The sequence below is a fragment of the Acomys russatus genome, chromosome 31 (assembly GCF_903995435.1).
Source record: "Acomys russatus chromosome 31, mAcoRus1.1, whole genome shotgun sequence".
In the NCBI taxonomy this organism is placed as follows: domain Eukaryota; kingdom Metazoa; phylum Chordata; class Mammalia; order Rodentia; family Muridae; genus Acomys; species Acomys russatus.
The window spans coordinates 26,316,001-26,329,321 of NC_067167.1; positions in this window are offsets into that span (position 1 = coordinate 26,316,001).

Here is a 13,321-nt window from a genome sequence, read left to right on the forward strand (position 1 = left end):
ATCATTTCTTTAATTTATTCTTCCTATTTAATTGAAGTTTTTATAGCCTTTCACCAACATTTCCCCAAGTTCACCTTGCAGCCTTACTCAGGTCAGCACCACTCTACCCTCTACTTCCATGAGAAAATACACATTGCACATCTAAAGTCATTAGGTGTTTCTGTTTCTGTCTTACTGCACACTGTAAGGAGGAGTAATAATTAAGGCACAAAATCTGTACCCATTATATAAGATTGTATTTACAGAGTAGGTAAATAAATAATAACTTATTTAGTAATAAATAATTTAGTAAGGATATTCAAAGCTTTTACCTCACTCACATTCTGCCTAGATTAAACAAGTGAAGGACGAGTGGTCCAGGGTTTAAAAAAGGTAGAAAGGGCGGAAGTTAATGTGGTTTTCTTATTTTATAACTTCTGCATGCATTTAACACTGTTCATGCTACTAGATCAGGAATACATGACAAATTGCTTGCTTCCTTCCCAATACCTGGGTTTTCTTGTGTTTGTTGCCTCTTTGATTTATTTCTAAAATAGAGCATTCTATAAATGGTCAAATCAAAACATATTAAAAAGACATTCATGTCACTCACAATTTTAGACATTGAAAGCCCTTTCTCCAGCAGCAATATTCTAATATTTCTTCAAGTGCCGAATAATTCATTGTCTTCTCCAAAACGGCTTCACCTTCCATCTGAATTCATCTAAAAGGCAGTTATGTTTTACATGTTATTCTAAATTTAAGAATCTCTGGTGACTGATTTCTTTACCAGGCACACTTTAATTTGGAAGTTCGCACTGGCCCCTTGTTTTCTTTTATAGCCTGTGGTTATCGCAGGCGACTGGTAGAGGAAAAAAAAAACTGTTGTAAGGACAGAAGCCGTAAGAGACAGTAATCACAATGTAACTTCAAAGATTAGGAGCAATGGAGACATGCAACAGGCATGTTCTCCTCCTCATGCTGGGCAAGTGTGGCACACAAAAGGGAATAATGGAATGACACCAAAGGGAAAGGGCTTTGATTACCTCCAATAGTTCTCTGATGACAAGGGTCACCGAGTTCTAGAGAAATAAGGTGAAGAGTTCAAATGTGTAAAAGAAACGCAGACATTTTACATCTGGCAGTCAATTTGCAGACAATATATTTTTTCTTTTGTTATTCTCTTTCTACATGAGATAAAATGTCATGTAAACTTTAAAACCTTTAAACATCCTGAGAACATCGTGTTTTAATTTTCTTCTTTCTTCTATCTTTTTTCTTTTTTTTTTCCTTATTAATTTATTCTTCTTACATCTCAATGGTTCTCCCATTCCTTGTATCCTCCCATTCTTCCCTCCCTCCCATTCCCCTTACTCCCCTCCCCTATGACTGTGCCTGTGTTCCTCTTGTATTCAGATGTTCACACGTGCCTTACACAAACTGCAGATAAACAACGATTGTATATTCACATAACTTCTAAATGCCATGTTGTCATTGCCCTCCTTTCATGCTTGGCATATTTTTAAACTCCCATCTGAAGTTCCGTTGCTCCTTTTGCATTAATGCATGCATAGTTCTTGTGTGCCTCACAGTTCTACCACATGATCCCTCAACACTCACACACACACAGTGTGAATCATTTTATATTTTTTCATGTTATTATACCTGCAGACGCCATGAACAACAAATAATAAGTCCATACATAAAATTTTATATATTATATATTAAATAATATATGTAATGTATTGCATTATATATATATATATATATATAATTTCTCCTTTTAATAGTAGGTAAAGCTCAGCCCTGAACCCAGTTAATCATTCTGATAATGGCTGATCTTGAATCAAGTCTGCATTATATTGCAGGCAAATCTCTTGACTAAAGTTTACAAATGCCTTGTTCAATTGTGGATATCTTCTGCTTTGCTGTGAAGTTATCCACTTTTTCACTAACAAGTATTTGCATTTTTTTTATTTCAATAATGTTCACCTTCTAAGATACCTTGTAACTCTCATATTTGATAAACCACACAAAAAAGTCATTTGTTTTGGTTTCTATTACAAGCTTTTTGTTGTTTTGTTTTCAATCAACAAGTTGGTTAAAAGTTTTGAAATTTTATAAAAAATGATTCTATATACATAATTTATACTTATATTTCACCTGCCTCTATGTATATAGATCACTAAGACCACAACCTCAGAAAACATGGAAAAATTCAGTAATAGGAGACATGTAATATAGGACACATACACACACACACACACATGCATACACAAACACAAACTAATGCAAACTTTTAATATAAATTTTTAAAATATAAATTTTAACTGTATTGACATTACTGACATAAAAGTATAATATTATAGTATAAACTATTATCAATTATATTTTAAAACATTATAACTTCATAATACTCAACATTCATAATTTTTTCTATTTTAAACATGCATTAACTGATTGTCCATTTTGGATTTTGGATAGGGGTGTCCTACTTTTTCATGACTAGAATACATCAAAAAGTAATGTTTAAAGATGTAACTTTTTCTTTGAGAATAAAATTATAAAATCTCTTGGTTTCAATGCATGCTTAGATGGCCTATCTGTCTTTTATATATACATGATTAGAAATTGTCTAATTTTATTAATTCTGAGGTAAGCTTTGTTATTATCATGTATGAGACAAAAGCGACGAAATATAAAGACGTTCAGGGAGAAATAAACAACTATAGGGATAATAAAGGAACTAATCAAAATGCCACTTCCCCTTGGTGAGGAGGCCTGGTGACACTCAGAGGAAAGGGAAGCAGGCTATCCAGATGAGACCTGATTGGCTATGATCATTTGGTGGGGGAAGAGGTCCCCTTCTGTCACAGATCTAGGGAAGGGAAATAATGTTAACAACCGAGGAATGGGGCATGGAATGGGAAGATACAAGTGAGGGGGTAACAATCTGAATGTAATCTGAATAAGTTATTTAAAAAATAAAAAAATTTAAAAAGATTATTGTAAAAATTAGGTAATAAAATGTATTCTGGAAGTCTCATACCTACAAGCTCTGAGGTCACAGTAAAGTCTTCAAAGTGAAGAGAAAAGAGTACCCGTCAGTACTCAGAATCATGTTATGATGCATGATCTTTCAAATGACAAGCTTGGATGTTCTAAGTAACCAAGATTAAAAACCCTTTTTACCTAGAAGATAGAAGGCCTGTCCTGTGGTCTTGACTGAAGAAATTCTTCAATATAAAACTACTTCATCACCAGCTATTAAAATTAACAGCACAGACCATTCAGGATGAAATTGTGAGGGATGTCAAGAATTCCAAGTCTTAGTCAATACAGACCTAACGTAAATTGATTTCCATAATCAGTTCCTGGTGCAGCAAACTCTAATAGCACATGAAGAAGAAATGTCTTTAAGAAACAGCAAGGGTCAAAATAGGCTATACTAGTTTTCACAGAAATTATTAATTTCTGGGAGAGCTAACTCAACAAATCTTCTAAAGCAATTAACTTGTGGTTTACTACTAGTTTTATTTTTGAAGAAACTTAATCTACATTTATTATCAATATGTAATTAGAAACATTTTTCTCATGAACAGGTCCTTATCTCAGCTAAGGGCTTACAAATTTAGACAAAATGGAAGTGAACTGACAGAAAATAAATGATAATGGTAAAAAGAACTTTAGAAAAAAATCAAAAACTTACTTTGATCCTTAGATCATGGCTTAACCTTCTACAAGGCAAGACTTGAGTTTAAGACATGAGTGAGCTTGTCCTCAGAAGTCACAGGGAAAATAACAATGTGACTCAGGCAAAGTCTCTACTGACCTATGAAGGAGAAGAATTCTAGTACCTTAACTCTCAAACTATGGAACAAAGAAAGATAAGGTGGAATTTCACCTATAATACTTGATTGCTCTATTTTGATGTATTTGTTTGCTTACTCGCTTGCTTGCTTGCTTGTTTATCCACCACATCCTGGGCATAGCCCCACTCATCTTCTCCTCCCAGTCCCATCATCCATCCCTCCCTCTGACCCCATGCCCTCTCCTCGATTCCTCAGAAAAGTGGATATCCCCTACCCACTCACTCCAGTTGGTCAATTCGCAACAGGGTTGAACACACCCTCTTCTCCTGTGGCCTGGCAAGGCAGTGTCGCCAGAGGGAATTGATCAAAAAGCTGATGACAGAGTCCATGTCAGAGACAGCCCCCACTCCCCTTACTAGTGGACCCACATGAAGCCAGAGCTGCCCATCGGCTACATCTGTGTAGGAAATCTTGATCTAGTCTATGCATGGTCCTCCATTGGTGTTTCAACCTCCACAAGCCCCTCTGGGCTGTGGTGTTTTAGCTCTGTTGGTCTTCCTGTGGAGCTCCTGTAACTCTGGGTCCTTTTCTCCTTCCCCCAACTTTTCCACAAAACTCTCTATGCTTCACCCCATATTTGGCTGTAAAGTCTCAGCATCTGTTTCAATGTACTGCTGGGTGGAGTCTCTCAGAGGACAACGCTGCTAGCTTCCTGGCTGCAAGGTTGGCAGAGTATCATTAATAGTTTCCAAGGTTGGCTCTCTTTTCACGCATTTCTGAAGGGCGCTCTTTGAGAAGAAATCTGAAGCTTTACTCTAAATGTCACTAAAGTGTTAAGGATTCTCATAGGAATAGTGTCTTCTCAGGAATCATTTTAAAGTATCGTGTTTATTTAAAATAAAGACAAACAATTTCAAACATACTGTGAGAATATTGCTTACAATGTGAATCTTATTATTATTTTTGATACTGTATGAATGAAGAGAGATAGTTAGAATCCAACTTGTTGCTTTGGAGCTCAAAATGCTAATTAGTTCATTTATAATTGTCTTAAAAAATTCCCACAGATGCCTTACTGAGGTGAAAGTTCTTCATAAAGTGACCACTTATTGCTTAGGAAGTGGTGGACTTTGCTTTCAGATCACATATGTCATTTAGGAATTCATTGTTTCTCTCATTTAGAATCACATTGTCTCTCTAATTTAAAAAAGTGCATGTACAAAAATTAAATAACACCCCATACAACCATATTACTACTTTTTACTTTTGTTAATGTAGTTTGATAATACATGTAAAAAACGAGAATTATGAAGACAGTTCTGTGACCATAAAACTTAGCACTTATACATGTACATATATACATCTATGTTGATTTTTTAAAATTATTTTACAAATATCACTACTAGTTTTAAGATCCCAGTATCAAAACAGATCACCATGATGTTATTCCCAAAGCACAAATTAAAAAATATTGAAAATTCAGAGCTAGAATTAAGGTAAACATAATGTTTCAAATTATTATGATTTAAACATGCAGCTTTTAAAGTCATAATTTCATCATCATTAAATGCATTATGTAAAAGCAACTCAGCGAGCCCAGAAGCAATTTAAGGACACAAATAAAGGACATAAATGAGTAAGTTATATGTTTTTCTCTTCTGGTTGAGTGCCATGGTGTTGGGAAAAGAGACCATTTTAGGTTATGGTGGTCTCACTTCTAGTGAAACAACCAACAGACCAAAGTCTGGAAGTTTCCATGGCTCATGAAGTTTTAAATTACAAATCACAAATTTTCACATCATCCATCTTCCACTTTATAGCTGTTGGAACGAAAATCAATTTCTAAACAATTAGCTCAGAGTGTGCTCCTTCCCTTGCTGTTTGATTCTGTCAGGATCATTCTTGAACAGAGTCCGAAGAGTCAAAGCCAATTCCTTGGCCACTTCTCCAAAGAGTTCTAAATATTTGCTCTTTTTTCCTGAAGCAAAATGCAATGGCAGATACTCCAATTGCACATAAGTCACAAAAGCTTCGTAGTTTCTTTTGTTTGTTTGTTTCTGTCTGTTGATTTTTTTTTTTGAGAGATGATGAATGCTAGGAGAAAGAAATGTCATCTAATAACCAACTGGTGATTAAACAAAAGCCTGTGAATGGAAGAGCGCATCTCAACTTACAGTCCATGGGTTATAACTTGTGGCCTGGAAGGATCACTATAAAATAGTTTATGCTTAGATATCAGGAACATATAGACTATTGTTTTTCAGTTCTATGGCATCTCGGATGTTGCTGAAACTCATTTCTCCTATTTGTGCGAATATATTTTCTTGTGTTTTTAAAAAAAAAATGCTTATTTCTTTGTATCATCTTTAATTGCTGTGATTTTGTCTCTGCCTTGGGAGGGGTGTGTGTGTGTGTGTGTGTGTGTGTCTGTGTGTGTGTGTGTGTGTGTGTGTGTGCTGGGAATCAAACCTGAGACCTCAAACATGTTAGGTATTATATGAGTAATATTTTGTGTGGATAATTACAATCATGTTTCTCTCACACTTTTCCTTGGATTCTAGACCAAACCATTTTCCAATTTTCTATATGTTTAACTCAATATCTTACATGCATCTTTAAAGTCTCCAACTGAAGTTTGTAAACAATTTTATCCCAGTGTTTTTTTGTACAACTATTTTACTGCCATACACTCAAAATGCTTAAGTTGTTACATCAGGGATAATATTATAAACCCGGAAGTAATCATAATTTTCCTCTTGCTCACCACTACACTCATGCACTCATATATGATGTAGTGTTGCCTCAAAAAATCGGCACAGTGTCTCCTGCTCATTTTATCTCTTCCCAACTTCTGCAGGGTTAGTAGTATAGCCCTTTGGTATCTGCCTGCTGTGTATTCCTGTTATCTTCCTTCACAGTGTTATTACATGACAAGAAATTAAGTACAGAACTGATCAGGTTAGAGCTCTTTATAAAATTTTTAAATATCTCTCTATTTTTCACTTTAATTCTCCAAAAATATCTACAATAAGTCTTTGCAAGAATGAATCTTGGTTGTATCTCAAGGCTTCTACAGTCTCTTAATTACTGCTAGTAACTTTTTTTCATTCTGGAATTCACTAGTTTTTCTAATGATAAGTGTCACAGAAGATTATTTTCTTCCTATCTGACATGCTGTTTCCAGATTCTGAACATGGCTAACTCTCTCCCTAGTCTTAAGTTTTATCTCTAATGTCACTTGTTGGATGACACTTTACCACCTGGTCAAGATTCTTTATTCTATAGTGAGCCTATTCTAAAAAGAAAGAAAGAAAGAAAAAAAGAAAGAAAGAAAGAAAGAAAGAAAGAAAGGAAAAGAAAAGCATCCTGGACAGTAGTGGCACATGCCTTTAATTCCAGCATTTGGGAGGCCAACCTGAGTTTAGTCCAATGGAATCCACTTGGTAGATGCACAGAACTTACTTTGTAAATTGAGTTGTTGTCTGGCCTTCACACAATTGTCAAACCACGCATGTTTTCTTGCACACACACACGCACACACACACACACACACACACACACACACACACACACACACCTTAAAATGTAAATACTAAAATTTAATGTTTAGATTATACTGAGGTTTACCTTTTAGTTAGTATTTTCTACTATATGATAAATGAAAACCCATGTAAACCATCCATATATTTCCTCACTTCTGGATTGCAAAAAACATTGGTATGTACCTCACTAATTGCAAGGATTATAAACAAAAGTGAGTGAACTGATGGAACTTATTTTGAAACAATATGGTAAATCTTCAATAAGTGTTAATTTGCCATTTGTATAGATGTTAAGAACTCTATTAAGTGGCACATGTATGTGCTCTTATATGCCATTGAAAATCAAAAATAAACACAATGCCTAGAAAGCAGTAAACATGTAATGATTCAGTGTCCAGAAATTATTTTAGAATGGATTTAATATCTCTTTCTAACACTAATTTTATTTTTCTTTTAACTAAGAAAATACATATAATTCATTGCTCTCATAATCAACCACAACCATCTCCAGGACTTATTATACAGTGAAATGTAACTCCATATATAACTATATTCTTTTAATGCTTCATTCTTTCTTAATTAATATGAAATATTTCATCTGTGAATCATTAAATTTACTTGTAAATCCTTTTTCCTAACTTTTTACCTCATTCTTTTCACTATTCCCCTTTCCAATGAGTGTCTTTTATTTTTCATTTCATTGGAATCTCTGTTAGTTTTAAGACAACATTTGATCTTTACGAAAGACCGATAGCAAAGTTCCTCTGAAAAACTCATCAGGCAAACGTTTTATATTACTGTTGTTGTCTTACTGAAATTGTGGCCCTTACTCTCGACCTCTGCATACTTGGCCTTTGCAAAACAATGTTTTGGGCTTTGGATCACAGGATTCCTTACTCTTTGTTTTCCTCTGTGTTTACTTTGAAGTACGTCTCTAAGCAGCTCATATTCCAGGACAGGTCTCAGGGCTCCCAGCCTTCAAAAGGACTGAACTGTTCACATTATTTCTATTGGATGACCCTTCTGTCTCTGGGCTCTTGGAAACATTGTCTGCACTGACCCGGTGTCATATCTTAAAGTGCCTACAGAAAGTCTCCCAATGACTCATCAGTTCTCAGAATATAGCAGCCAAAAAGGCATCCGTACTTAATAATGTGTTGGATGAGTACACGCTGCCTTCAATGTGATGATGACGATGATGATAATTGATAATGATGAAGATGATGGTCTTGTAGATGATTTCTACTCTTCTCCAACATTTCTAACTGCCAAAACCCAAATTTCATCTCTGAGTAGGTTGTCATTGAGTTAAATAAAATTAGTCAAGAATATTATTCTTTAGCATTTTAGTTATGAGTTTGCTTTGACTAAATTGGAATACTGTGTGACCTGAGGGTTCATAGTAAAGGAAACATACACCCAGATATATTCTTACTTACAGAACATCTTACTGTAATGCTTAATGAAATAATAATGAAGTCTTTTTTTCAGCTATCAAAGGAAGAGAAGTAAAATGAACATGAATGTATGATATGAGTATAGAGGGTCAAGTTATGCATTGTTGATGAAGATAAGGAAATGCTTAAGGAATTTAAGGTTCATTAACTTCTCTAATAATTTTTTAAATTTTTTGTTTGGTTGGTTTTTCTTTTTTTAATATTTATTTATTTATTTATTTATTATATATACAGTGCTCTGGCTGTACATACACCTGTAGGGCAGAAGAAGGCATCAGACCACATTTTAGATGGTTGTGAGCTACCATGTGGTTGCTGGGAATTGAACTCAGGACCTCTGGAGGAGCAGTCGGTGCCCTTAACCTCTGAGGCATCTCTCCTGCCCAATTTCTCTAATACTTTAGCACTTGAATTAAATGTGCATTTTTACAAACATATCTTCCAGGAGATAAGATGAGTATTGTTTTGTTTTCTATGTGCATTATGCATTTACTCACATGTCACTATTTTCGTCATCCTGCATGGATATAACCAAGATATAACTAAGAACAGCATGTGACCTGATATAATTCGAATAACTGCATCATCCCAAATATGGTAACATCTTTATCCTTATTCTGATAGTATTAAGAGATGAGATATAGGACAGATGATTAACTTATAAAAGTAGAAGCCCTATGAATAGATCAGTGACCTTTTGTCTTTAATGTAGTGGGACAGTACACCTGTGAGGTGGCATCTATGTGGATTCTATTAACTTTGATCTTAGACTTAACAGCTTCCATGACTATGAAGTGAGTTTTATGTTGTCTATGGGATAAACAAAAATAAAAGTCAAGAGAATAAGATATGTTACAAAGTTTACAATTAAAATATTCTCTTCCATGACTCCAGCACTTGGTTAAATATGGGCTATGGATCACTCAGAAACAATCAGAATTATTCCTACAAATTTTGAATGAAGAATACAAGGAGGATGATCTTTCTTCCTCAGAAAATATCTTTAAGTCTAGCACAACCATTTTTTTCATCCTGAAGGGTCACTAGGAAGATATCTATCTAAAAATAAGAATGAACCCAAAGGTCAACAAGGAGAGATTTTTAAACAGCCATGTATATCCCATGATAGTCTCTGAGGCCTTGGAGCTAATTTTACTCAATGTTGCTTAAACAACTGAGTTAATTATTTAATTAATTTATTTATTTATTCACTTTACATCCTGATTGAAGCTCCTCCTCTTCTTTTTCCACTTGCCTACTTACATACCCCTCTACCCATTCTCCCTCTCCTTCTCCTCAGAGAAGGGGGAGGTTCCCCATGGGTACCAACCCACCCTGGTACATTAAGTCCCTGCAGGACTAAGAGTACCCTCTCCCACTGAGGTCCAGTTAAGAGGAAAAGATACAAAGTTAGGCCTCGGAGTCCGAGAAGACCCCCACTCCAGTTTCTGGGAGAATCCACATATGTTCAGAGAGCCTAGGACCAGTCCATATGTATCTTTGGTTAGTGGCTCAGTCTTTGTGATCATGGGCCCAAGTTAGTTGACTCTATAGATCTTGTGGAGTCCTTGACCACCACCCCCCAGCTCCATTGTGATGGCAAGTAAATTTCCTTTCCTCGTTAAGCTTGATCAAATGGTATTTTATAAAACCTTAAAAACCAACCTATCCTTACCTAAGAAACTGGTACGTTAAAGATTTTAAATAGAAATGTCATTTCCGCATAGAATTTTAATTATGGAAATTAAGATACAATGTAAAAAGTAACACTAAAGACAAAGCTATAGACAGATCTATCCATGGGTACTCAGGGTACAGAAATGTCCTAAAAATAAAAGGATATTATTATGCCAGTTAAAAAATTAAAACTCCATTTGTAAATATGTTTCTATAGATAAATTGTGAATTATAAGCAGTGTTTAATTTCATTGTTTTTCACTAAATGAAGTATTTGTATTTTATGTCCAGCTGTTCAGTTTGAATATTTGAACATGAGTTTATATTTATATTTTTAATAAAAAGTCTACAGAAAAACATGAAACAAAATTAGAAGAATAGGTTAGTATTATTTATTTGTAAAAATTCTTTAAAGTGAAATCAATTTTCTACAGGTAAGGGCGTGAGATATAAAATCATTAACTGCTTAGCATGTTGGCATATATTTGTCATCCTGTACACCAGAATCAGAGGTAAGAAGATCAGAAATTTTAAACGAGCCTAACCTACATAGATTCTATCTCAAACATAAACAAATGAATGAATGGATGGATGAATGAGCATTTACTATTCTTTGCTTACAACTTAGATGTATGCATCATAGAGTTGCAAATATTTATGATAAAAATTGAGATAAGGAATAAAGAATGGATATAAGGGAACTATTTTCTCTTTACTAATGTGTATCAGTTATACAGAATAGCATTCATTCACCGTCATAAATGTATATTATATAATTTGATCATAGTATATCCCTACAAGTCTATTATTTTTATTCCCTCTCCCAGTGATCTTTTCTTCTAATAGCGCCCTTTGACTTCATTGTGTGATCCCCACACCCCGGAGTCCACAAATAAGACCAAACATCTGGTATTTACCTTTCTTTGTCTGGCAAGTTTCATTTAACACGATGACCTTTAGATCCATCTATTTTCCTACAGATGGCATGCGTTTACCATTGATAGCATTGCTTCTTTATGGCTGAATAAACTTCCATTGTGATCATTTGACACATTCTCTTCACCTAGGCTAGTTTTATAATACAGCTACGTCTAAGAAATCCACAATAAACATAAGTATGCAGCTATCCCTTTAGTATGCTAACCTGATTATTTTTTAAGATATACTCAGAATAAACATCTACAATGCACAGACCCAAAGAAGATAAGTAACTAAGAGTACCCAAGGGAGGATGCTTAAATCTCACTTAGAAGAGAAGAGCAGCAACAAGATAGAAGAGGGAGCACAAAGAGAAATGAGATGCGGGGAGGGGAGGAAGAATGCCTGCAGAGAAAAGAGAATCTGTGGGTGGGTACATCTCTGTGATAAGCTGGAGACCTAAGTCACAGTAGATTTCTGGTCGTATATGAGGGGGAATCTAGCTGAGACTCCTAGTAGCAGGGGCCATGGAGTATGAAGAGAACACCTCTAACTAGACAAGACTCATAGGGAAGAGAAGGGGATACCAACCCACCCATAAAAACTTTGACCCCAAAATTACCCTGCCTACAAGATGTGCAGGGATAAAGATAGAGCAGATAGAGCAGAGTTTGAGAGAATGTCCAACCAGTGCCTTGCCCAGCCCCAGGTCTAAGCTCTAGGAGAGAGCCAACCCCTGAAACTATTAACAATACTATGTAATGCTTGCAGACAGGTGCCTTTCAGAGTTGTTCTGTGGGAGACTCTACCCAGCAGCAATTCCAAACAGATGCTGAAACTCACAGCCAAACATTGGATGAAGCATAGGGAGTCTTGAGGGAAAGCGGGAGGAAGGAGAAAATGACCTGAAGGTAACAGGAGCCTCCACAACAAGACCAACAGAGCCAAGTAACCAGTGTCCACAAGCCTTGTGGAGACTGAAGCACCATCCAAGGACCATGCGTGAACTGGACCTAGGCCCCGTGTAGGGACACAGATGTAGCCTATGGGCAGTTCAGGGTTCATGTGGACCCTCTAATAAAGGGAGGGAAGGTTGTCTCTGACATGGACTCTGTTGACTGTTTTTTGATCACATCCATCTGATGGGACTGCCTTACCAGGCCACAAGGGAAGAGAACCAGCTCAGTCCTGATGGCACTTGATGACCTGGGGTGGGTGAGTAGGTGGGGCTCCTTTTCTGAGGAGTAGGGGAGGGGGAGATGGGGGAGGAGGAAGGGAGGTGGGGACTGTGAGGAGAGGATGACAGGGACTATGACCAGGATGCAAAGCGAATAAATAAATTAAATAATTAATAAAATATACTTAGAATAATATCAATAAATCAAATAGGAGGTCTTTACTGATTTCCAAAGCAACTAGACTAATTTATATTCCCATCAGCACTAACTCCTGACTGACATCAGCATTTAGTAATAATTTTCTTGGTGCTAGCCAGTCTGAGGTAAAATAGTATCTCAGTTTAGTTTAGTTTTAGACTGCTGTTTCCTTGTTTCCTTACTCACTCTATATTTTGATTGTGTTTTTATGTATTAGTTAGACTTCTCCTTTGAAATATGAATGCTGAAATGTTTGTCCATTTTACAAATGATAATTCATTATTTTAGTGCTTGAATTTTTTGATTATTCCTATATTCTGGATGCAAACCCTCTATTACGTAATTATATGGTAAGAAAAGTTGCCATTCATTAGTCTTTCCACTTCGTTGCTTCCTAGCTGAGCAGAAAATTTTAATTTAATGAATTTTTATGTTAAACCCTTGCCAATTTTCTGAGCTATTGGAATCCTACTTATAAGAAAGTAATTGACAATACTTTCAAGTATTTTCATATATTTTCCTCTAGTAGTTTTATTGTTTTCTATCTTACAGTAAGTAAG